Here is a 24398-nt window from a genome sequence, read left to right as displayed (position 1 = left end):
TTAGTGCTGTTCGCATGTACATGGGTACAAAGTCACTGTAGTTTGAGCTAAAACCTGCCCAGTGGTCGCATCCATATAACTATTCACTGCCAATAGCACTTCAGGGAAGTCTGGAGATCACCTGATCTCTGTTAGGATTTTGGTTGGCTTGAGCTTCTATAGGTCTTGAGCAGGTAAGCTCAGCTCCTATGAGTTCATCTGTACCAAAGTAATGCCCTGTCCAGAAATCAGCATCTCACAACACTCCCCCAATTCTAAGGTCTTATTTTCTTTTCTCTTCCTCTTCCATGACATCCCTGAGCTTGTAGGAGGGGGTGACCCACTCATGGCTAGGCATTCAGTATCTTAATCTCAGTGCTTGGACAAGTTATGCATCTCTCTATTGACTGCAGCCTAAAATTAGCTTTCTCTCATCTTTTTAAAGTTTGTTCATATGCTACCAAAGGGACATCTCAAGTGTCATCGGTAGAAATATCAACTTCAGGCGAGACTGAAATAATCAAATTAAAGCATGACACAGAGCATGAATAGCAGGCTTGTCAGGAAAATAAAATCATATTAAACGTTAAGTGAAAGGCTTGGCATGTTAATCCTAGGTAAACTTTATGTATGAAGCAATAAAATGAAGGCAAATTAAAGCATTGTACAGGAGAAAGCATTCTGCTAGGCACAAAAAGGTTGCAGAAGAGACTGAAGGTCTAGCTCTGAGGAGGCCGTATCCAGTCACATCGCAGCCCTGCCAGGCAATGAGAGCCTGAACTAAACTGATAGATTATAAATCGGGTGACGGTAAGGGTTCTGTCCTGGTAGAAAAGATAAGTGAGAAGTGCAGAGGACGAGGAAGCTGAGAGTGTCATCAAAGATGATTTTAGGGCCATGACCGCCGAGGTCAGGTGCTGGAGACTTGAAGGAAAGGGCAGTAAGCAGAAGGATATATGGTTCACTAGCTTCCATGATTAGACATAACTCACGACATTGATCTGGAACCAGATTTAACAGATGAATGTATGGACTGGATTCACACCCCCGGGAGAAAAGTGAGAACAAACGGCTGCTATTGAGGAATGCAAACACTCTGGGAAGGGATATTTAACAGGCTTTAAATCCACTCCAAGCAGAGTCTTCAGCACTGGGGAAAGACTGGAAGGACAGCAATGACCAGATCAGTTAAATAGGGCTTTCGGGAATCATGGAATTGATATTATCACATTGAGGTTCTGAAAACTCAAGGCTGAAGGGATGGTTCCGTGGGTAATAGCTCTTGTTGCTCTTGCAGAAGAGCCGGGTTCAGTTCTCATCACCCACCAGACAGCTCCCAACTATCTGTTAACTCCAGTTTCAGGAGATCTGAAGCCTTCTTCTGGCCTCCATAGGCACGAGGCACACATGTAGTGCACAGACTCATGTACATAAAAATAAATAGCAAAAAGATAACATAAATGTGTGTGTGTAAAATGTTCTTTATATCTATCAGGGTGTAATCTGGTTCTTTATTTTCAACTTCAAAAACAATAAAATTTGTGGAGATTTAAAACTCGTATATAAGAGCTAGAAAGAAGGCTCAGTCAGGAAAACACTTGCCATGCAAGCCCAAGGACCTGTAGTTGGACCCTAGTACACCTGTAGAATCCAGGAGCAGCAGTGTGCACTTGTAATCCTTCATGCTGGGGAGACAGAAAGACAGAAGGGTCTTTGGAGAAAGCCGACTACTAAGAATGGCTGAATCAGCAAGCTCCAGGCTAAGGGAAAGACCCTATTCCCAGAAATAAGGTAGTGGGATTATACAAATGCCTCAGTGGGCAAAGGAACTCATGTGAAAGCTTCATAATGTAAGTTCAGTTCCTATATTCCACATAAAGATGAATGGAGAAAAACAACTTCACAAAGGCTTTCTCTGACCTCCACATATATGCTGTAACATGTGTATTTACATACACACACCATGCACACCTACACAAACACACACCAGATACACACACGCCAGACATGCAGACAACACACACATTAACAAATTAAAATCACACATGAATAAACCAAAATGAAAAATAATAATAAGATACTAAGCAACTGAGGAAGACCCCTGACATCAACCTCTGGCCAACACATGAACACAAACGTACATGCACATTCATACATGTGTAGATACACATGCATAAATAAGTACCTACATATACACACAAAACTAAAATAAAAAATTAGAAACACATGCAAGAGTAGCTAGTCAACTTTTCCACTCATGGGAAAAACTGCTTCCACTTCTCCAGGTACCTTGAGTAGAGACACCTGAAATAGGCTCTCAGATGGAAATCTGGATGCATGAGGTAATCATTAAAATTATTAAACATGTATACACAAGGATATTAGAAAAATAACTCAGGTATTTACAAGAATAACCTTTCCTGAACAGTTAAAAACATTCTCTTCAATAGACTGTATAAAAGAGATAACAGTTTGCTTTTGCTGAAGAACATGATAATAACGTGTTGTATTATAAGAATACTATGTGGGAAGACAATGGAAACTGGGACTAGAAAGAATTGAGTGAGCTACAATTATAGATAATTCTTTAAAATAATTAGCAGGTCAGCATACTAAATTGTAAATTAAGTGGAAGAGACAATCTCGAAAATCAACATGTAGAAAATATTACTTCTCCTAGGTCATCAAAAACAAATGTTTTCATAACCAAAAATTTTACATCATGATTTCCCCCTTACTTCATAAGGACCCCCTGTGTGTTAGTATCTATTACCTGAGGAGTATGTGTGTCTCCCACACTAGGGTCCATCAGGTATTTGAAAGCAATGGTGAGACCTTCGTAACCCCACCCTCATGCAGACTAACTAACTCCTGCACCTACACCCTATGCAGACTTTCTTCTTCACATCTGTTGCTAGGAGGAGCGGGCTGTGTCCCGTCGCCTGGCTAGCTTAACCCCTGAAATAACCACATATAAATTGTATTAATTAATTACTGTCTGAACCATTATTTTCTTGGCCAATTCTCCTATCCTGATCTAACCCATTTTTACCAATCTGTGTAACACCACGAGGTTGTGGCTTACCAGGAAAGATTCTAACCAGCATCAGTCTCAGGCAGGAGCTTTATGGCATCTGCCACATTGCCCTTCTTCCTCCCAGAATTCAGTTTTCTTTTCCCTGCCTACCTAAGTTTCTGCCCTATCAAAAGGCCAAGGCAGTTTCTTTATTCAACGGATAAAAGTAACACAGACAGAAGGACCTTCTATACCACACCTCTGCCCTGGACTATTGAGATGCTTACCTCTTTCCCCAAACCCAAGCTCTGCAAAAGTAAACATAATTCTTCCAATGTAATTCAACCGAAAGGAAGAAAGAAATCCAGATTGCCTTCTTCATTTTTTACTATGCATATTACTGCTAATACCTTAACTATTTCATACTTGAATACCATTCTGGATTCATGATTCCCAATTAGTAGTCTCACATCTTTCCACGGACGCTACAGCTAATTCAATAGCATAGCCCTATGTGGATAATTAAGTATTTCTTTAGACAAGAAGCCGATAATTTTAAAGGGTCACTTAACTCAATCAAGCTGCCTAGATATGACAAAAGCTAACCTGGGGCCAAACTCTGCATGAAATTCACTGAATAAAATAAAACAGTTGGTCAAAATACATTATACATACATATATAAATATAGATAGATAGATGTATATGGAAATGTCATAATGAACCATAATATTGTGTATAATTAATACATGCAAAGAAATTATAACATGAGGCTTTCGTTTTCATACTAAGCTTTCAAGAAGTTCAGACATCAAAGGCATTTTTTTTTTCAAAATGATTTCTTTGTCTTCACAGAGAATTTAAAAGTCATTGCAGGGCAGGCTTGCCAAATTTGCAAAGCAAAGCCATATTCTCCAGAAATATGTCCTTTAATTTTAAAGGCTGGTTCTCGTTTGGTTTGGGGAAGAGTAACTGGTGTTTTCATCGTGCCAAGATTTCAAGGTCCATCAGAGCCATTTCCACGTTTCATCAGGAGGCAAAATTCACACTGCATCTTACATGCAGACAGGGATTTGGCAGGACGACTGGAAGAATGGAAGTCTCTCCAAGCAAGAGCCAAGCCTTCAAGACCTCAAACAGCAGCTCCCGCTGTGAATGAGTGGGCAGACCCAGGCTGTGAAACAGTGAGGGAGCAGAGTTGCTTAACCGAGTGAATGAAGATGATCCAACAGGAGACAGAAGCCAAGAGTAAAGATACAGTAAGAAAATGAGAAAGTAGCAATTCTAAAGTCGCGAGTAGTTAGTTTGTCAAAATGTTAGGAGTTCCAAAGTCAAGAGCACGAGAGAGAGAGAGAGAGAGAGAGAGAGAGAGAGAGAGAGAGAGAGAGAGATGCAATGAAGGTACATGCCTGGGCTGTTACTATAACTCCATCATTCAGGAGGCTGAGGCAGGGGGACTGAGATAATCAAGGCCCACCTGGGCTATCCAGGGAAACCCTGGTGGGAGCTAGAGAGAGTGAAGGAAAGGGAGGAGAAAGAGGTGATTGGCAGCTGAAAAAAAATGAACTAGGCTTATAAAAAGGGTAGAGAAAAAAGTCTCAGAAAACTGCTTGAGCAAAACAAAGGAAGAGAAGCTAAGAATGCCTGTTTCTTGGCTTGGGAGAATTTATTTGATGCATAGGTATTTTTCTATTTCAATGTTCTGAAACTGAAGTTAAGATGTGTTTTACATTGGATAGAAGAAGTTCTGGTGTACAGGGAGGTAGCCAGATTGTATCTCTTGAAATGTCCCTAATGTACGGAAATGTTCCTATCATGCCTTGCAAAAAGCTAAGAGGAATTCAAAAGTCTCCCCATAAAATATGATAAATGAAGAAGCCAGTTTAAATATTCTATAATGTATGCATGTCTTGAAACATGTTACCCAATTTTATGTTTTTATGTGTGAGCCAAATATAAATCTTAAAATATTTGAAAAATAAAACAAAAATGTTACTTTTAGAAATTGAGACTAAATAACCCAAGGAGATGCCCAGCTATTAGAAGAAAATAGAATATCTCAACATTGGCAAGGTAGTAGACTCCTCTAGAGAACTTCAAAATGTCTTACATTTTTCCATATTGTTTCTTTAATAGCTGTTTCTTATAACATTGTCAGTGAAATTTAAGAAGAAAGAGCAACATCCTGTTCTTTGTTAAAGACTTAGAACGTTAAAGAGGTTTGCACCAGCTTTGCAGGAAGTCATCTCTAGTTTTATTGAGCAGCTCTGGAGGGCCTGGACGTCCTTGCGTCTTCTCTTGCTTTGCACCTCCCTTGCCATTTCCACTATGAATTCTTTGCCATTTCACCGTGAAAGGGTCCATGTTTGTTTTGATACTAAACTAACATTTCGATTCCCAGTTGAAAGGATGTCCTCAGTGTGAAGCATGTAGTCACCTCACCACCTAGAGGATGAAACAGAGCTCCAGGTTCAAGCATCCTGCCGCCGACAGCTGATGGAAAGGAAAGGATACTGATTTCAAACACTAAAGGGGAATTACTGGTTTCTGGGGAGAGCATAGCATTCAGGGAAAAATAAGATTATTTTCATGCAAATTTTCCCTTGAAAAACATAATTTTTTAGGAAAATTATACCCTTGCTATCATATCTCATTATCTAGAATTCTTATGAAGCATTTTAAAACTATTTAAATTTATAAAACAGCTTTTCCATTTGTAGTTCTCAGACACAGATAAAATTGTTTCTGTAATATCTCAAAAGGACCAAAAGCAACCAGTTCCTTTTCTTCTATCAAATTTTTTAATTTTTTTTTACACTTGTGACTCATTCTCACTACATTTAAAATCAAAAGAATTTTTTTTCTTTTTGGTGAACCAGTGATTTTATTGGCATTACTCACAGCAGTCCAAGGGATAGTTATTCCTTGCCCAATTCTTAGGTACCCCTCCTGAAGAGTCCCCCTTTCTGCAGTAATTGTTTGTTATTCATATAACCTTGGGAAGCCACTGTGAATTTCAGGTTTTCTTGGATCCCTGAATCATCTACATATTGTTTTTTATTAAAAATTGTTTTTTTTTTTCATATAATATATCCAGCTATGGTTTCCCCTACCTCTACCCCTACATCCTTCCCATCTCCCCTCCCATCTGGATTCACCACCTTTCCATCTCTCAAACAAACCGCCTTCTAAGAAATAAAATTAAAATATAATAAGATAAAAGAAAAATGCACATTGGAATAGGACAAAGCAAACAAACAGAAGGAATAGAGCCCAAGAAAAGACACAAGAAACAAATGTAGATACAGAAACCCACTTGTTTACAGTCTCAGGAATCCCATTAAAAACTCAAAATAGAAAACCATACTATATGCACAAAGGATCTGTAGGTTAAAAAGAGAATGAACTATATTAAAAATGTAATTAAAAGAAAGATTAAATCATATTTTTAAGCCCTGATACAACATTATATGACAAGGAACCTCCACAGATACTTTTGAGTTCGTCTTTTGTTAGCCTTATAGTCCTGGCCATGCAGCCTTCCCTTAGGTGTAGTGTAACGCAAATAATAAAAACCCAGAGACAGACACCGGGATTCAACCTGAGGATCAGAAAAGCAAAGCAACCAACCACGAGAGAGACCTTTTACGTCTTTCAAATCTTCAGACCCAAGGGGCAAGATCCTGTCTCCAAGCATCCTCAAACCCCACACCACATTGAGTTCCTGTCTCTTCCTCTTTATGTTCCTCTCTCTGCCCAGCATATCACTCCTGTCTCCCCCTCCCTAGTGCTGGGATTAAAGGCACGGGATGGCAAGTGCTGGGATCGCCTTTGTGTGAACTCTGTTTCTCATTTAGACAGATTCAACCTTGTATAGCCCAGGGTGGCTTTGAACTCCCAGAGATCCATCTGCCTCTGTCTCCCTAGTCCTGGGATTAAAAGTGTGTACCATCACTCTCTGGCCTGTATGGCTGACTAGTATGGCTGTTTTGCCCTCTGATCTTCAGGCAAGCTTTATTTATTAAAATAATATATCACTGTAGTGCAGTTTGTTTTCCCAGTGAGACTCCATTGAAGAAAACTAAATTCATTTACAAGTGGTTATCAATTGGAGCTAGCTTCTGGGTTAAGGATGGGGCATGTATCTACCTCTCCTTTCAGCTGTAGGACCCTATCTGGGGCAGATCTATATAGGCCTTATGCATGCTGCGAGAGACCCAAAGAGTTCCTATGTGAACTGCTCCTTGTTTCCTTGGTGACCTCCACCCTCTCTGGCTCTTACATCTTTCTGTTTCCTCTTTTTGTTTTTTGTTTTTTTTTCATGTTTAATATGATACTAACTTTAATATGATATTAACTGCAGAAAAAGATATATCTGTGTTTACAAAGAAAGAAATACAAACATACAGAATGAGTTGCCATGATGGTTCAGAGGATAGTGTTCCCATCAAATCTGATGACCTGAGATAACAAAAAAGACCCGACATGATAAAACGAAAGAATCAACTCCAACTATCTGTAATCTGACCTCCACAGCACATTGTAGTACAGATGCCTAATCACCCATACATCTACACATAAATAAATTAAAATATGAAAATTAAAAAATATAAATATACCTGGATCCAAACATGGGGAATATATGTACAAGTTAACAATCCTATCCAGCTATAGCAAAACTCCTCTTTTCAAAAACCTTCAATCTTGTAGTTTAAACATTTGTGCATGTTGCTACTATTTGGGAAGTTTTCTCTGTGTATCTCTAGCTGTTCTGAAACTTACTCTGTAGACCAGGATAACCTTGAACTCACAGAGACCTGCCTGCTTCTGCCTCCCAGAGTGCTGGGATTAAAGGCATGTACCACCACTTCACAGCAATTCTTTCTTGATCTTTGAAAATTTCACATCATGCGCCCATTCCCGCTCACCTCCCAGTCCATCCATATCTGCCCCTCACCCCTGCAGTGTGCAGTCCGAAATATCTATTAAAACAAATTATTATCTATAATAATTTTCTGACATGGAGTGCCTTTAAAAAAAAAGCTAAGTGGGCATGGCTAGGATTAACTCTGTGACCCTGCATGCTTGCTCCACCCAGTCCAACATAGCAGAGGTATATTTACAACCTCTGTGAGCCATACTTAATATCCCAACTCTAGGGATGCAGCAAATCTATGTTGCTGTTAAGCAATTTGTAAAGCACTGTTCACAGACCAGATTTAAGTGCAGGACCTCCTGAAAGAGCCAAAGTTTGTTCCGCTAGCACAAACCAGGAAACTGGATGTTAGAGAAGCTTTGCAATTTTTTGCTGCTAGCACTGAGTCAGGAAGACTTCTCTTAAAGGAGCTGTGCCTCTGCTTGCTGGTAGCAAACAGAATCTATCTGGGAAAAAAAATTTGGGCTAACAAGAAGCTGGGCTTAACTCTGGGGTTTTTTTTATGTCTAGAGTTCTTTCCCAAGCTCTCTCAGTTTTTATGTGGATATAGTTGTCTTATTGTTGGTGCACCATTTGTAAACAGAGACTGCTCATTTGTTTCCCTGCTGCTGAGACCCGAAAAGTTACACAGAAACTGTATTAATTATAACTCTGTTTGGCCAACAGATTAGGCATATTTCTAGATAACCCTTACATCTTAAATTAACCCATTTCTATTAATCTGTGTATCGCCATGAGGCTGTAACCTACCAGATAAGAATCTGGCATTCCAGTGTCTTTCTCCTTCGGCAGCTACGTGGTGTCTCTTTGACTCTGCCTTCTCTCTCTCTCTCTCTCTCTCTCTCTCTCTCTCTCTCTNATATATTCTGTCTATATTCTGCCCTGCTACTATAGGCCAAAGCAGCTTCTTTATTGATCAATGGTAATAAAGAGGGGAATCCTATATCCATAGTCCACTCAGATCAACATAGACCTAGTGGTGGCACAGCCCTTGGATATCAAAATGGCCACAGGCGGTGGCCTACACCCTGGGCATACGCGGTAACACAGTTTCTTTATCCATTCACCTGTTGAGGGCTAAGTTGTTTCCAGTTTCTGACTATTATGAATAGAGTAGCAATGGACATGACTGAGCAAATGCCTTTGTGGTAGGATGAAGCATTCTTTGGTATATTCCAAAGAGTGATATAGCTGGATCCTGAAGTAAATTGACTACCACATTCTTGGTGAACCACCACACTAATTTCCATAGTGACTGTACAAGTTCACAGTACCACCCAGCAATGGATCAGTATTCCCCTTACTGCACAGCCTCACCAACATGAGCTGTCATTTGTTTTATTGATCTTAGCATTCTGATGGGGGTAAAATGAAATCCCTAAGTGGTTTTAATTTCAGTTCCCTGATCACTAAGGATATTGAACATTTGCTGTTTAGATCTGAAGAGTTGATATTCAACACTAACTAAAAAGTTAGAAATAAATACATTTCAACACTGTGGATCAGCTAAAAAAAAGACCTAGTATACAATTGTAATATAAAAATAGTCAAAATTGCCTTTGCTATATAAATGTGAAATAGGTCATACCGAATGATTCTCAGCTTGCCACCATTCAAACTAAGCTGGCCTCCTTCACTTGAACTGCATATATTCAAAGCTCATGTGTCCACAATGACTCTTACAGAAATAGCAGTTCTGACTAATTTTGTTCAGTTGAGGGTATTTTGTAACCAACCAAGGATGAACTCCTTCTTAACTCCCAAGAACCTTCCTGCAACACTTTTCTGGGTTTTTCTCAGTGTTCTCCACTTGAGACAAGTATTTCTTCTACAAGCCTAACTACCCTTCAAGTATCCCATCATTCATGAGGACTTTTAAAGGTCTTTTTCTCTTTTGCAATATTAGTTGAATCACAAACACAAAAACCGGTGAGAACAGGATGTAGGGGAAAGGTTTACCAGATGTCTTCTTTGCTTTTTGTTCATCCAGTATTTACATTTAACATTAGTATTACAACCCTACCTATGTATGGTAACTCTTGTTTTTTTTTTTTGTTTTGTTTTGTTTTTGTTTTTCACCTCTCTTGTTAAGAGGTAAAAACATGGGGGCTAGAGCTAAGACTTGGCATTAAGACCACATACTTCTATTGCAGAGAACCTAAGTTTGGCTACCTGACCCAACATCTGCTGATTCACAACAGTCTACAAATTCAGCTTCAGGATGATCTTATGTTCCTGTTTTCAAGAGGCACCTGCACTCACATGCACATGTTAACACTCAAACATGTACACATCCACAAAAGTAAACATATTGTGCAAAGTGCTGGGGTGTTGCCACACGATCCAGAAATGGAGTCATGTAAGGATGATTCTGAGCACTTGTGGGAACACTCCAATAAAACAAGGCAATAGTCTTGTGTCCTCAGTTTCTTTAAAACATGGAATTGTCCTTGGAACATTTCCTGCACCTCCCAGGTGTAGCAAGTCGGAGTAAGTTTACTTCAGTTTACTTGTGATGGCTGGTTGGTGTTATTCAGTTCTTTGTCTCAATAGAAAAACATGTGTTTGCCACGTGTGGCTTGTCTTTGTGATTGAACACAGCTTGAATTCATGAGCACTTTACTCAGGTGGCTTTTTTTAACCTTCAGAGTACAGATTGTCTGAGGCTCTGAGTAAAGATGGCTATTGCATTAGATTTTAGTCGCCTCCTTTATCAGCTCCGTTCTCCCAGCTCCCACCACCTCTAGACAAGTAACACTGGGTAGATGGCTGGGCAGTTAAGAGCACTGGTCGTTCTTGCAGAAGACCAAGGTTCTGGTTCCAGTTCCTACATGGCATCTTACAGCCACCTGTAGCTACAATTCTAGGTAATTTATTCTGACCTCCAAGGGCTCCTACACAAAAGTGGTGGGCTTTCTTATAGCCAGGCCTGCTCACACATGAATAAAATAAAATGATTAAAAATGAAGCACAATAATTGTCCTGCTAGCTTAATGTCAACTTGATACAAGCTAGAGTCACCTGAAAGGAAAGAACCTCAATCAAAAAAAAAAAATATCTCCATAAGATTGGATTATAGGCATGCAAGCCTGCAGGACATTTTCTTACTTCATGATTGTCCAGGGAGGGCCCAGTCGGCTGTGGGTAGGGACATCCCTGAACTGGTTATTCTGGCTTTCATCAAAAAAAAAAAAAAATAGGCTGAGCAAGTCAATAAGCAACACCCCTTTATGGCGTCTGTATCATTTTCTGACTCCATGTTCCTACCTTGACTTTGTTTAATGATGAACTGTGATATGGAGGCACAAGCCAAATAAACCTTTTTCTTTCCAACTTGCTTTTGGTCGTGGTGCTTCATCATAGCAATAGTAATCCTAACTCAGTAATAGTAAGCCTAATTAAGACAATAACAACTCTTAGAGAAATAAAGATGTTAAAAAAATTAAGTTTTTATTATGTATGACTTATATAGGTACTTCTATAGGCCTTAATTAATTCACAAAGAAAGATGGCTGTTTTGTTTCACCCTTTGTAAGGAATCATACCTTACCAAATGGCCTTACAAATCAAGGATGACCAAAATGTCTTGATCTCCTACAGAAAAGGAGTCACTAAACCTTAAGCCACTGCCCAGAGCACAATTTTAAAAGATTAAGCTGGTTATAACAAAACCACATCACACAATCAGTTTTCTGATTTCTATAACTAAGACTATCTAGACCCCATGATACTTAAAATCAGATTTTACCATTGCTGTACAGACAATAAATAAAGCAAAATGACTTTAACATTCTCCCAGACCAAAACAATACCTGAATCCCTTCTGTGAGGTGCTCATCACATGTCAGAAAGGGCTGGTGATATGGCTCAAGCAGGTAAAGGGGCTTGCCACCAAGCCTGACAGCCTGAGTTCAAGCCTCAGCACCTGGTGGAAAAAAGAGAACCACTCCCACAAGCTATTCTTTGACCTCTACATGCACATCACAACGTTCATACAGACATGTGTGTGCTTTTATGCACCCCCCACTGAATGCACACACACATGCACATTATCAGAAATAGGAGCTGACACTATACTCATCACTCCTGCTGAATTTAGCTCATGCCTATGTGTCCTTCTCTCTAGGAAACAACGTACTCAGCCCCCAGAGTTCCTAACTTTAAACTAGATTTCCACTACTCGATCCTCAACTTTTCAAAAGCATTTATTAGAAAATATTTGGGATTTCTGCTGTTGTTTTTTTAAAAAAAATATATTTTTATTAATTCTTTGAGAATTTGATCCTATGTATTTTGATCATATTCTTTCAACTCTTTCCAGACCCAACCCTACCTCCATACCTTCCAATATCACAATCTCTCTCATCCTCTCTTTAAAAATATCTAGTCTAGTTTGTGCTGTCTAACAACTTGGTGTAGGGACAACCCTGGAGTATGGTCAATATACCAGGTGTCATACCATTAAAGAAAACTGATTCTCTCTATTCCAGAAGCTATCAAATGCCAATAGCTCCTCAGCAAGAGGGTGGGAGTTCATAGCCCCCTTCCCCTCAATGCTGAGATTTTGTCTGACTTGAGCTTACATGGGTCTTGGTATGCTGTCAAAACCACTATGGGCTTGTATGTGCATCTTCCCTGTTGTGTCTGAAAAACACTGTGTCCTTGAAGGCATCTACCACCTCCGATATTTGCCGTCTTTCCATCTCCACTTTCTCAGAGATCCTTAGCCTTGATGGAGCCAGTCGGAATATAGCCCTGCCATGTATGGCTTTGCAATGAAGTCTCTTATTCTTTGCACACTGACCAGTTGTGAGTCTCTGTGCTAACTGCCATCTACTGCATACGGCTTCTCTTGGGACCATATGGATATAAAAGACTCCTGAACGACAAAGGATACCTTCATTTTAATGAAGAGGCATCCTACAGAATAAGGGAAAAACCTTTACCACTTGACATCTGACAGAGGGTTAGTATTTAGAATACACAAAGACATCAGTTGGAAGTCCACTTCCACCATCCCTGTCTGTTCTGATATTCTGTCCAGGGCTCCCACAGCACACCTGAGATAAATTTACAGAGCATCAAAGAAAGAATAGCATCCATTTTTACAGATTTTTCCCCATTTTTCCTGACTTGCTTTTTATATTGAGTTGTTTACAGTTACCTCTAATTATAAGTTCCCTCGTTCTCTACATTAGGAGAATGGAGAGGCACATTAACAAATGCTAAGCACTTCCTGTGTTTATGTGACTGAAGAGCAATCGTTCCGTGCAACTCTAAAATGAGAACATCTTATCCACAAACCTGAGTCTCTCATTCCCTGGAAAAAAATTCCTCCCATGGCTTTCATCAGCTAGATAAAGTCCAAATTCCTGGATGTGAATGGCCACTGTATTTGTAAAAGTACAGTTGCCTCCTGGCTTTCTTTCCTGCTCTCAAAAGAAAGCTTTGCCGTAAGTGGAACTTCCCATCCTCTCTACAGCCCCTGTTAGACCCCATGGATTTGAACACAGGAAACCCAGAAACAGCGTGTGTCTGCTTATCAGCCTGTTTACTTCACTCTCACTCTGAGCCCTGTGAGGGCAGAGTGATGAACGGCAGTAAGATGAATATCTTCCAAAACAGAGCCGAGAGAAGGAAAAATGACTCACGCATAACAGCAAGAACGCCAAAGGAATGTACAATTAAATCTTCATTCAAAGGCGATACTAATGGAGGAGGTTCTGAGAAGCTATTGTCTGCTCCATAATAAATGACTGGGATGCGCACCAGCAGCACAGCTCGGAAGATGATAAGGGATACAAGAGACGTCAGGCTATCTGCCATCTCATTTCCTAAGCAAACTCCCAGAGACAGCAATAAGAGGAAACAAGAAGGCACTGACTGCAACTATCTGAAATTTTATTACTAAAAATACAGCATAAACAGATTTCAAAAAAATATGGCAGGATGGGAACAGATTTTCAAAATTACATCATACGTAAAAAAAGCCAGACTTCTACATTAGCATTCAACCAAGTCAAAGTGCAATGGATAATAAACCTATTCTGGTAAGGCAGGAATTTTTTTACATGATTAGATGGTTATTAGAGCCATTAGAAAACCGGATAACCCAACTGCAGGTGAAGTTTTCAGAATGAGTATGATCCACTATGAGCTGTGAATGAAACCATAGATCTAATACCAGGAATCTTCTTTTAAAACAAAACAGCAACAAAAAACCTGGTGGTTAACATCACATACAGAAAGCCACCACAAAACTAGGTAATCAGTATGGGGTTTGCCAGCAGAGCCAGGAGCCTGGCTGGGCCTCATATTTCTTTCAGATCTCATGGGCATGCTTCTGAATGATGAACCTACAAATGGAACCCTAGCTGCAGAGACGGTTAAGGTACCATTAGGTGTAACTGAAAAGAACCCAGAGCATCATTCCAACAGGTCATTGACAGCCATGTGGACGGTGGCTTTACAAGGCACAGTAAAGGCTCAAGTGGGATGGATTAAAGCATGAAGGGTTCTAGATGGAACTCAGGGGAATCTTCTAAACTAGAGATGAGAAGTCTGCAGGGGAAGCTGGTATTACTTAGTGTTCCATCACAGGACACTGGCTTAACTGCCACCTGAACCAGGCATGCCAGTGCCTCTAGCTGTTGTAATGACCACACAGGTGACCTTCTGAACTTGTCCATGGGCTACATATGTGGCAACTGCACAGAGGAGCACTTTCCATTTCTATTCTGCATGCTGGTGTTCCTACCTGGTTCCAGCTCTCATCTGAAATCACATTAGAACACCTTAATGGGCTCTTAAAGTATAAGCGTATACCTGTTGGAATACCTTATCCCTGCTACCTCCACATTAAGTAACCTTGTATGTACTGTGGGTATTTTTTAAGATTGTGTAGATTTCATGACCCTCCCTGCCCTTCTACACGGTTCCTATATGTTACAGTAGTCAACTCTTGTCAATCACCAACTCTACACACCAAGTACAAATACTGTCCCCTCCTGAGCCAACCACAACGTGGAATATCAGAGACCTGAAGCCTAATGAACTTGTTAAAGCCTTTGAGTCCTCATTAAACTGATGGATAGTCTGCCTTTTTTTTTTTCAAACACAACAAAATAAGATGAAGGCAAAAGCCCTCATATTGAGGCTGGATAAGTTAACTCAATAAGAGGAACATAATCCCAAGAGCAGGCAAAAGAGTCAGAAGCACACCTACTTACACTGTCAGGAGCCAGCCTGCAAAAACACCACCAAGCTAATGGTCATATCGTATACACAGTGGACCTGGTTCAAACCCATACAGGTCCATGCTTGCTGCCTCAGTCTGTGGGCCCATATGACCCCTGTTTAGTTGATTCAGTGGGCCATGTTTTCCTGGTGTCCTCCATGTCCTCTGATTCCTACAATCTTTTCTCTTCCTTTTCCATGGGGCTCCCCAGTCTCTAAGAGAAGGGACCCAGTGGAAAACTCCAATTTAGAGTCTCTCTCTGCATAATGTCTGACCATGGGTAGAAGAGAAAGTGAGAAGCAGTCTAGAATGCATTGGCACAGGAGATGACTTCCTGTATAGAACACCAGTAGCACAGATACTAAGATCAACCATTCCTAAATGGGACCTCCTGAAACTGAGAAGATTCTGTAAGTCGAAGGACACCGTTAATAGGACAAAATGACAGCCCACAGAACGGGAAAAGACTTTCACCATCCCCACAACTGACAGAGGTCTGATTTCTAAATATATAAAGAACTCATGAAACTACATCAAATAATTCAATTTTTAAAATAGGATTTTTTTAAAACAGAAAATTCTCAACAGGGGAATCCAAATGGCGGTGGGATTTTTAAAGCTTCCCACGTGGTTTAAATATGCAGAATCCCTAACCAAAAAAAAATGCTAGTTCATCAGTGCTCAGGTGCACTGGCTGGACATAGCAGCTTTCTCAGGGAGGTTCTTTGACATCAATGTAGAGTTAAAGCAGCCACTAGGTAGGAAATAAAAGCATATCCTCTTCAGCTTCTTTGTTCCCTTTTGTGTTCTATAAAATTTTAAAGACAAAACAGTTATACTAACAGAATCAATACTATTAGTAATTAGAACTGGATGCCATAACTTTTCTTAGCAGTTGTCAGTAGACTCCCAAGAGCAGAAATAAGCTATGCTCCCTTCTACCATGTATCTGCTAACCGGCTGCAGTGTCTATTGGTTCTTCCCCTCTGATCATCCAGATGAGGACTTCCTCCAGTCAAGGCTCAATCTAAGGAAGTCATGTTCATGAAAGGAACCTTGGAACTCTCAGTAAGACAGCATGGATCTACTCAGCACTTTGTATTGCCAACACACGAGAAAGCATAACTTGATTGTTGCCAATGAGGAGAGACCTGGATGACAGAAACAGGACGGTTCACAGAGGAGGGCACAGGACGGTTCGCAGAGGAGGGCACAGAACCACTGAGCATTTGACAGCCCACAGAATTACAGGGGAGTCCTTTCGTTACATAGCTGAGCACTTTTCTTTGATTGCACTGCAATAAACCAGACCATAGTTCAGGTCAATATTTCACTTTGTGAGTTGGGAGAGGCAGCATCACGTAGTGACAGTAGGACCTTAGTTCAGATTCCAATCTGATTCTGACAATAACTAGATTTGTGTCCAGGAACAAAGTTTTTAGCCTCACATCTGTTGGGGGAGGCCGTTCTTCTGTTCCCAGCTGCCTAGACCTGAAATAATCACACAGAAACTATATTATTTAAATCACTACTTGACCAATCACTTATGCATATTGCTAGCTAGCTCTTATATCTGTTGTTAATTTATTTCTATTACTATGTCTATTGACACATGGCTGTGACTTACTGGCAAGATTCTGTTCAGCCTCTTACTCCAATGGGGCTACATGGATTCTCACTGACTCTGCCTTCTTTCTCCCAGCATTCAGTTTAGTTTTTCCACCTAGCTCTACTCTGCCCTATCATAGGCCAAAGCAGTTTCTTTATTACCTAACCAATAAAAGCAACACCATATACAGAGGACTTCCCACACCATGCCTCTTTCACCTAGAGAATAAAAATGATGATATCTGACCCACATAGTTGTTACAGATTAGCTTAAACTAATCTGTATCCTTTTGTACTTATTTATTCCTTCAGAATTTCATGGATATTTGTAATGCACTTTGCCCATGTTCTACCTGGCATCCTCTTCTCATCTACCTCTCTTTAAAACCCTTCTTCTTCCTCCTCACAAGTCCTCTCCGATTTATTTTCATGTCTGTTTTGAGGTTTTGTGACCTCTCTGCATTTAACTAGGGTTGCTTGGTATTAGGAGCAAGGACAGTAAGGGCCAGCTTATGTTTAGACACCGTGCACTGATATGTTATCTGATACGAGTCAACTAAATAAAACATGACTGACACTGGGCATTCAGGGAGCTATGAGTCAGCACAAAATGGCTGACATCAGAAGTACTGGGAACCTCAAAAGTAAATGGTAATGCAACCTTTTATATAATGGTTTTGGCAGAGCTCCCACTTTGTATGATTTAATATATAATACAATCTTGAGGGCAAAAACCTAAGCCTTCTGACTTCATCATCCTGCCTCTCTGTGTGTATGTGTAGACATATATGTCTACCTTGACATGGTATGTGTGAAACTTGCCTGTGAGCAGCCTGTGTGTACCAGCATGTACCTGGGTACCTGCTACTGGGCACCTGCCTAGAAGCCTTTGTCTAGTGTAATAATGTATATATTACCAATCAACAACTCTTCAAAAGAGGGAAAGTAAGATATACAGAAGTAAGAAAAGAAAAAGCCCAGAGGCAAAAGGTAGCTGGGATTATTTAAGTTAAGAAAAGATGGTTACAAATAAATCAAACTAGGGCCAGGCATTCATAAGAAAGAATAAGCCTCCACGTGTGATTTATTTGGCAGCAGAATGATGGACCCCACAAAGAGCCATAAGAATAAAGTAAACAACCAATTACAGGGTATAATCTCAGAGGCATTAGGGGCAAAGTGAGATTGTTTATGGTCAAAATACATTATAGGCATGTTTGAAATTCTCAAATAATAAAAATGTATCTCAAGTATTAGTTTCTGACGGCATGTAGAAATAACAGACATTTGATAAATAATTATGACAAACAAGTTATGACAGAAACTGTTTCCATATCAGTAAGAATAGTTGTTTAAGCAAACACAGAAGTTGGACAGAGTTGGCACATGCCTTTAATTACAGTACCTGGGAGGCAAAGGCAGATGATGGATCTCTGTGAGTTTGAGGCCATCTTGGTCTAAAAAGGAAGTATGCAAGTTCCAGAGAGAATAAAGAAGTATTTCATTGAGCTATAGAAAAGACTTGGTTGTTAAGAGCACTGGCTTCTCTTTCAGAGGACCAAAGTTCAATTCCCAGAACCCACTTTGACTCACAACTGCCAGTGACTCCAGGTCCAGGAATCTGACACTCACTTCTGGCCATCCCCAGCACTAGGTACACACATGGTGCACGGACAGGCATGCAGACAAAATGCCCATGCACATTTAAAAACTCAGAAAGAAGGCAGAGGCAGGTGGATCTCTGTGAGTTTGAGGCCAGACTAGTCTATAAGAGCTAGTTCCAGGACAAGCACCAAAAGCTACAGAGAAACCTTGTCTCGAAAATCCATGGGATGTACTCACTCATATTTGGTTTCTAGCCATAAATAAAGGACATTGAGCCTATAATTCGGGTTCTTAGAGAAGCTAAATAAGAAGGAGAACCCAAAGAAAAACATATAGGCATCCTCCTGAATATTAACCTTCATCAGGCGATGAAAGGAGACAGAGACAGAGACACACATTGGAGCACCGGACTGAAAGCTCAAGGTCCAAATCAGGAGCAGAAGGAGAGAGAGCACAAGCAAGGAACTCAGGAGTTCTATCAGGAACTCACCAAGGCCAGCTGGCCTGGGTCTGAAAAAGCCTGGGATAAAACCGGTCTCGCTGAACATAGCGGACAATGAGTACTACTGAAAACTCAATAAATAAATAAATAAATAAATACACTTTAAAAATCAGAAAGTCAAAAGAAATACTTTGCTAATTCTCCAAGCTGACTTCATATTAATATTTTTGGAGGCTTAACCTGAGAAGCATTCAATTGAAGCTCACGGTCATTGCAAGCAAAATTCCTTTGAGAAAATCCTTTTGTTGTACTAAGTACTAAGAAGGCCTGAGAAACCACTGTTATCTCCTGAAATCATACCTAATTAAATGGTGTTTGGTTTTAAAAGTAGTGGAAAGAGGGAGAGGAACTGATTGCCAAGTAGCATATAACACTGGAGGGATAAATGTAAAATGAATGAATTTGAAATCAGAGGCACTCGTGATGGAGTATGTGGAGAAATGACTCACTCCCTTCTCGTCATACTTAGTATGATCTGGCAAAAAACATATATAAAGACTTTTCTTATTGGTTTTCTAATTACCAGCAAATCCATAGATTCTTTATGTCTATAAATAACCTATAAAGATCAAAGTACTAAGTATCTGTGTGACATCGAGACTATTTCTTAAGCAACTACGTCTTCCTGGTGAGGCTGGGACGGTGACAGTTGTGTTGCTTGTGAAGGAAATGGTCTGGTGGGACTTACAAAGCATTTAGCATAGCGCCTGCTGCTATCAGCTGACAGGTTTATCTATGTTACTAGGACTAAAGAGACTTGCTAGAAGAACTTAAAGCATATTAGAATAGAGTTGGCTAATTTCCTATCGCAGATCTTGCCACAAGATTACAACGAAGTTCTAAGTGTCACACAGACTTCAGCGACTCTTGTTTATTTTCTTCAGCTTGTCAAACTGTAACTACAAAGTTCTAAAAAAGCAATAGTACCCAGAATTCTATGTTTTAATCAGACTACATGCTAGATGACTATGCTCCTATTAACTTCTTTAATGTTTATTCTACAGGTTTTCATCAAAGTTGTGCTACAGTTTTTGATTTTTGATGGTACTATCATGGTTGCCTGATAAGATTTTGAGCAACATTTTATGGCCACGCAAGCCGTTCTTAAGGCTGTACTCACAAAATATTTAACATTCTTAGCCATCAGGGAAATGCAAATCAAAACTACTTTGGACATATACCCAGAAGACACTCCACCCCACCACAAAGACACTTGCTCAACTATGTTCATAGCAGCTTTATTCGTAATAACCAGAAACTGGAAACAACCTAAAATCCCTCAACGGAAGAATGCATAAAGAAAACGTGGCACATTTACACAATGGAGAAGTAGTCTGCTGTTTAAAACAATGACATCACGAAATCTGCAGACAAATGGGGGAGGGAAAACTGAGGTTGGGATGTAATATATGAGAGAAGAATTTTTTTAAGAATGTACCTACAGCCTGTAAGAACGGAGTCTTTCCCTTAAGGGCACTCATCCCTAAGCAGAGACACTGCAAGTCTTTCTCTTAATGTCTTTATGTGTGTACATTTCTTGTGCATAAAGCTGAGTTTCATAAAGACATTTTCATGCAGGTATAGCATGTACTCTACGAACCCTCCTCCACATCCCTCTACTCCTCTTTCTCTCACACCCTCCCTCCTGGTAGCCCTGTCCACTCCTAAACAGTTCTCAATTTCATACTATATACCCATATCTGATTTTATGTATCTATATAAAGTCTAGGATTCACAAATGAGAAAGCAGATGATATTTGTGTTTCTGAATCTGACTTGATTCACTTAAAATGACAATCTCCAGTTTCGTCCACTTTCCGACAGAGTACATAATCTTATTTACAGCTGAAAAAAAATCCCATTGTAAATATGCACTATGTTCTCTTTATCCACCATCTGCTGACAGACACCTCGGTTGGTTCTATAATTTAGTTACTGTGATGGCACCACGGAAGTCGCCTGGTTTTATGCATTTATTATCAAATAGCTCTTAAGAACTTAGATTTGGCCAGCTACTTTAACAAGCAATCCCCATGGTTTGCTGCTTGCATACTTGAAGATTTATTTTCCATACAGAATCCCTTGATGAGCACCTTTTGCCCAAGTGATGATGTAATCCAGGCTTCTGTGACTGCCTCTGTGAGGTCTGAGGATCCCTTCAGAGTCCGCTACTGGATGTCCAACACTCAACCTCCCAACAGGCTGGAAGAGAAACTCCGAACACTGACCACCTGACACTGTAGCATCTCTTCTCAGAGTGATGATGCGTCACTCCCTGCGTAGTGCATTGTCAAGAACTAGTCATACGGTCAACCTAGATGTAGGGGAAGCTGCACCTCAGAAACAATGCTGTACTACAGAAGGGAACTGGAACAGTCTCGTTCAGCTAGCCATCTCCTTCATAAGCACCAGTCACTGGAGATAAGTTTTTTTTTTTTTTATAAAAATAACTCCTTTGTGTCAGGTGTAGTAATGTGTGCCTATAATTCCGTCACATTGGAAGTGAAGTTAGGAGTATTGGTGTTTCCTGGACTATAAGCTATAGGAACCTGGCTCAGAACATTTTAAATCCCAAAGGCTGACGAAATGGTTCAGCAGTAAAGGGCACTTTCTGTCTTTTAGGTTCAGTTTCCTGAACCACATGGTAGCCCACCAAGTCTGTAACTACAGCTTAATATTTTCTAAGTTAAAATGATAATCATGATAATGATGACAAGGAAGAAAACAAGCAAAAGAAAAGATGGAGGAAGGGAGAGAGCGAGAGAAGGTAGAGAAGGAGGAGGAGTGGCAGGGAGGAAGGGATAGAGGGAGGGAGGATGGAAAGATATAAAAGGAGGAAAAGTGGAAGAGAAGGAGGGAGGGAGGAAGGGAAAGAGAGGGAGGAGGGACAGATGGACGGATGGAGGGAGGAGAGGAGGGAGGGAAGGAGGGAGAAAAAATAGATTGGCTCTTCTCTTTCTTTATGGAAGCTGCAGATTAATTGATTATTACTCCAACATAAGGCTCCCTCCTAACCTGGTGTGTTGGTATATGCTTTTAATCCCAACATTCAGGAGTCAGAGATAGGTGGATTTCTGTGAGTTCAAGTCCAGCCCAGTCTACATATAAAAGAGGTCCAGTTCAGTCAAGGCTACATAGTAAGACTCTATACAAAATAAATAAATAAAAGACTATCTTTTAAAATCTCCCAACTAATGAATCGTCTTAGGTGTTGGATTGCAGCTCATCAACTGTCATTACTCTCATATTTATCTACACTAAAGAACTCCATTTCCCAGAATCCCGTCTCAGTATCATCCGAGGAGAGACTGTGCCAATGAGGCATTCACAAGGTTTGGAAGAAAGTCGCTTTTCTCATAGCAGCTGTTGGCAGGCGGATGAGATCATTGTTGGCAGCACTGCCTGGCTGCCGATGTGTCTCCCAGGAATCACCTGCTATAAGTGGCCTCTGAGATCATCAGCAAAAGTTCCCACTGGCCACAGTCATCCACTTGCAAACAACCGTCTGCAGTGAGCCTGCAACTAGGTTCTCAAGCAGTGGGTGCCTTGTAGTCCTGCCTTTTCAGATCTGCTGAAAATGAAGCTTCCAGTCCTTGCCCACGGCTCTCCCATGGCAAGCGGCCAATATCCTCCTATCTAGAATACTGGAGTTGTTTTTTTTGTTTGTTTGTTTTGTTTCTTTGTTGTTGTTGTTGTTTTGGTTGGGATTTTTGGGTTTTGTTTGTTTTTTTTGTTTGTTTGGCTCTAGACCAAACCTGAACACACCGCTATGTAATTTTTCAGTTGATGCATTCGTCCAGGGACTTAAACAAACATTCTGGTTTGCTATTTGCTAGGCCCTGTGTTACACATGAGAGAATTCAGTGGCAAGCCTGAAACAGCTGTCTTCCTGGAGCTTGCTCATCGTCTCAGTGAGGAACACATGATAGAGTACAATGGGCCAATGAATATACACTCTGCCTTGAGATGTAACAGGACTTCCTCTCAGATGGGCTAAAATAAAAGTTGGATTGGTACATTCTCCCTATCACCATCAAATCGTACAAGAAAGAAATTCAAGAGGAATTCAATACTACATTACAACTCAAGAGAAATTTGGCAGAATCCCTGGAAGTATGACTAAGCATCTTTAATGCCTCTAAGCTGCAATAATACAATGACAAGAAGCATGCAATAGGACAAATGCTTCGTCTTCACTCCATGGGTCATCCGCACAACTAAAAAACGTCTTTGTGCATATATTTAAATCCAATATATATTTAATTTTTTACCTAATTACATAATATTTAAGTCCTATAAGTGTATTTCTTAATATTTACATGCAAATATAGAATTTGGTAGAGAGGAAACAATATGAACGACTGCTCTGGATGATTCTAGCCAGGAAAAGTCAGCACCGGTGTGGTATTCACAACACACCAATCCAATGTGTCAGTCAATCACTAACACACTTATACATTTTGTTTTATAAACTCTTCTACATTAGAGAAAAATCATCAGTGTTCACTACGGACATTATTAATAATTCTTAGTCATTTGTCAGTAACTTGGAATAAGACAAATTATGGATGAGCAACTATCTGGTTCTAGTCAAATGGCAGTAGAGCAAATAAAAGGCTTACATAAATCTTCTCATCTCTTTATATCTCTTTATCCATCAAAACTGGGTCTTTAATTACCCTATCCCCAACTTCTCAATATAACCAAAGGAATTCCCTGTCATCCCTGTCCCAGACTTATCTGTGTGACCTCTGGTGCCATTGCCTAGTACTGGAAGCCAACTTTGTTCTTCATAACCAAGACACCAGCAGACAATTATTTACATATCCACTGCATACTTTGTAATCATTGGGTCCTGTAGAGTGCAGCAAAGAGGATGTATGGGGTCCCTTGCCTGAGGGAATTAACATGGGAGTAGGAGCTAAGAGGAGCCTGAGATGCAGGAGGTAGAAGCTTATGCAAAAAAAAAAAAAATACAAGAATGGTTACACCAAACACAGCAGGCTTGAGTTTACCACAAGACAAACCAGCGAGCAAGATCTAAAGAATGCTTTAAAAATATTTTGTTCTAGCACCAAAACTAATGAGTGAAATACTCTGGGAAAAGAAACAAGCTTGAGAAAGCCAGAAGTTAGAGCAAGTTCAGCAGCTGTTCAGTCACGGGGACAGCAGGAGAGTCAGGGTGGCTGGGTCATAGACAATAGTATGTGATCAAACCAATGAGGGCAGAGTATTGAATAGGAAATATAGGCCCAATATGTCATGGTATGAAATTTGAACTTCTAATAGTGGGAGTAGGGGCTGTCTTTGACTCTTTTACCTGCTCTTGGGACCCCTTTCCCAAGGTTTGCTTCATCCAGCCTTTGATATAGTGGTATGCACATAGTTTTATTGTAACTTTTTATGTAGCATTCAGTTGATATCCCTGGGAGAGCTGCTCTTTTCTGAAGTGAAATGGAGGAGAAATGGATCAGGGGAAGAAAGTTCGGGGACGGGNGGAAGGAGAGAAATTGTGGC

The 24398-nt window shown here is 40.2% G+C and overlaps 1 long non-coding RNA gene across 5 annotated transcripts in view; it reads left to right on the top strand.

Moving 5' to 3' along the window:
• The window catches only part of LOC126511917 (uncharacterized), a 92171-nt gene that overhangs the window by 35312 nt on the left and 32461 nt on the right, over window positions 1–24398 (top strand). The window contains exon 2 of one of the 5 annotated variants that reach the window (XR_007594888.1): window positions 2265–2321. The exons of the other annotated variants lie outside the window; for them this stretch is intronic. This is a non-coding gene — a long non-coding RNA (uncharacterized lncRNA). The remainder of the gene's footprint in view (window positions 1–2264; window positions 2322–24398) is intronic. 5 annotated transcript variants of the gene reach the window in all.

This window comes from Alexandromys fortis, unplaced genomic scaffold (assembly GCF_014885135.2).
Source record: "Alexandromys fortis isolate MF-2015 unplaced genomic scaffold, M_Fortis_MF-2015_v1.1 scaffold_19, whole genome shotgun sequence".
Classification (NCBI taxonomy): Eukaryota; Metazoa; Chordata; class Mammalia; order Rodentia; family Cricetidae; genus Alexandromys; species Alexandromys fortis.
The sequence above is the reverse complement of the archived record's forward strand: the minus strand, read 5'-3'. Positions and strand labels throughout refer to the sequence as shown.